Consider the following 3,217-nt stretch of genomic DNA (forward strand, 5'->3'; position numbering starts at 1 on the left):
ACTATTCATGTTTATTCAAGGGCCTAGATAGAACTAAGGTTGATAAGATTAATGAATTAATTGATGCCTTGAATGATAAAAATAGGCTATTAGAAAAGCAAGAGGATCTTTTGTATGAAGAACATGATAAGTTTGTAGAGGCACAAAAATCCCTTGCTTTAGAAATTAAAAGGAATGAAATGCTTTCTTGTGAATTATCTACATGTCATGACTCTATTTCTAGCTTAAAGAGCATAAATGATGAATTGAGTGCTAAGTTAGAAATAGCTAATAAACCAACATCTTGTGTAGAACATGTTGTAGTTTGCAATAAGTGTAAAGATTTTAATGTTGATGCTTGTAGTGAACACCTTGTTTCAATTTCTAAATTTAATGATGAAGTGGCTAGTCTTAATGCCCAACTTAAGACTAGCAAGAGTGAATTTGACAAACTAAAATTTGCTAGGGATGCCTACACGATTGGTAGTCTTAATGCTTCAGAAGGATGGAGACATCGATGAGGATGTCAGTCATAGAATTAAAGCTGGATGGTTGAAGTGGCGGCAAGCGGCGGGTGTCTTATGCGACCCCCGGGTGCCACACAAACTAAAAGGCAAATTCTACAGGACAGCAATCCGGCCGGCTATGTTGTATGGAGCAGAATGTTGGCCCACTAAAAGACGACATGTCCAACAACTGTGTGTGGCAGAGATGCGTATGTTGCGCTGGATATGTGGCCACACAAGGAGAGACCGAGTCCGGAATGATGACATACGAGAGAGAGTAGGAGTGGCGCCAATTGAGGAGAAGCTTATGCAACATCGTTTGAGATGGTTTGGACATATCCAACGAAGACCTGAAGAGGCACCAGTGCATATCGGAATAATTAGGCGTCCCGAGAATGTGAAGAGAGGTAGAGGTCGACCAACCTTGACGTGGACAGAGGCAGTGAAGAGGGACCTGAAGGAGTGGAATATTGATAAAGAGCTCACCGTGGATAGGAAGGGGTGGAAGTGTGCAATTCACGTGCCAGAACCTTGATTTATAGTTCCGCTTTTCCTCCTTAATCGTTTGACCTTTTCTTGTGCCCATTTAGACCTTGCTGGTTCTTGTGGGTTTTATCTCTTTTATGTGTTCCCCTGTTTCGTCGTTTTCGGTTCTCCTTTGCCTTTGTTTCCCCTGTTTTCTTTGGGGGTTGAGCTCTGAGGTTTTCATACGGGGTTTCATCTCTAGCCTACCCCAACGTGCTTGGGACAAAAGGCTTTGTTGTTGTTGTTGTTGTTGTTGTATGCCTACACAATTGGTAGACACCCCTCAATTAAGGATGGTCTTGGCTTCAAGAGGGAAGTCAAGAACTTAACAAGCCATAAGGCTTCCATCTCCGCCAAGGAGAAAGGGAAGGCCCCTATGGCTAGTAGTGCTCAAAAGAACCATGCTTTCATGTATCATGATAGGAGACATTCTAGGAATGTTTATAGAAGTTATGATGCTTTTGATTCTCATGCCATGATTGCTTCTAGTTCTTCTATTATGCATGATAGAAATTTGACTAGGAAAAATATTATGCCTAGAAGAAATGTTGTTCATGTTCCTAGGAAAGTAATGAATGAACCTTCTACAATTTTTTATGCTTGCAATGCTTCCTTTGCCATTTGTAGAAAGGATAAGAAGGTAATTGCTAGGAAATTAGGGGCCAAATGTAAGGGAGACAAGACTTGCATTTGGGTCCCTAAGACTATTGTAACTAACCTTGTAGGACCCAACATGAGTTGGGTACCTAAGACCCAAGCCTAAATTGCCTTGCAGGTTTATGCATCCGGGGGCTCAAGCTGGATTATCGACAGCGGATGCACAAACCACATGACGGGGGAAAAGAGGATGTTCTCTTCCTACGTCAAGAACAAGGATTCCCAAGATTCAATCATATTCGGTGATGGGAACCAAGGCAAGGTGAAAGGGTTAGGAAAAAATGCTATTTCATCCGAGCACTCTATTTCTAATGTGTTCTTAGTTGAGTCGCTTGGATATAACTTGTTGTCTGTGAGTCAACTGTGTAATATGGGATATAACTGTTTATTCACAAATGTAGATGTGTCTGTCTTTAGAAGAAGTGACGGTTCATTAGCTTTTAAGGGTGTACTAGATGACAAACTTTATTTAGTTGATTTTGCAAAAGAGGAGGCCGGTCTAGATGCATGCTTAATTGCTAAGACTAGCATGGGATGGCTGTGGCATCGCCGTTTAGCACATGTGGGGATGAAGAACCTTCACAAGCTTCTAAAGGGAGAACACGTGATAGGTCTAACTAATGTAACTTTCGAAAAAGATAGACCTTGTGCAGCTTGTCAAGCAGGGAAACAGGTGGGAAGCTCTCATCACGCCAAAAATGTGATGACAACATCAAGACCCCTGGAGTTACTTCATATGGACCTCTTCGGACCCGTCGCCTATCTAAGTATAGGAGGAAGTAAGTATGGTCTTGTTATAGTTGATGATTTTTCCCGCTTCACTTGGTTATTCTTTTTGCAGGATAAATCTGAAACCCAAGGGACCCTCAAGCGCTTCCTAAGGAGAGCCCAAAACGAGTTTGAACTCAAAGTGAAGAAGATAAGGAGCGACAATGGGTCCGAGTTCAAGAACCTTCAAGTGGAGGAGTACCTTGAGGAGGAAGGAATCAAGCACGAGTTCTCCGCTCCCTACACACCACAGCAAAATGGTGTGGTAGAAAGGAAGAACAGGACGCTACTAGACATGGCGAGGACGATGCTTGGTGAATTCAAGACACCCGAACGATTTTGGACGGAAGCCGTGAGCATGGCTTGCCACGCCATAAACCGGGTCTATCTTCATCGCCTCCTCAAGAAGACTTCATATGAGCTTCTAACCGGTAACAAACCCAATGTGTCTTACTTTCCTGTATTTGGGAGCAAATGTTACATTCTAGTGAAGAAAGGAAGGAATTCTAAGTTTGCTCCCAAAGCTGTAGAAGGGTTTTTGTTAGGTTATGACTCAAATACAAAGGCGTATAGGGTCTTCAACAAATCATCGGGTTTGGTTGAAGTCTCTAGCGACGTTGTATTTGATGAGACTAATGGCTCTCCAGGAGAGCACGTTGTTGATCTGGATGATGTAGATGAAGAAGATGTTCCGACGGCCGCAATACGTACCATGGCGATTGGAGATGTATGACCACAGGAACAAAAGGAGCAAGATCAACCTTCTTCCTCAACAATGGTGC

The sequence above is a fragment of the Zea mays genome, chromosome 3 (genome assembly GCF_902167145.1).
Source record: "Zea mays cultivar B73 chromosome 3, Zm-B73-REFERENCE-NAM-5.0, whole genome shotgun sequence".
In the NCBI taxonomy this organism is placed as follows: domain Eukaryota; kingdom Viridiplantae; phylum Streptophyta; class Magnoliopsida; order Poales; family Poaceae; genus Zea; species Zea mays.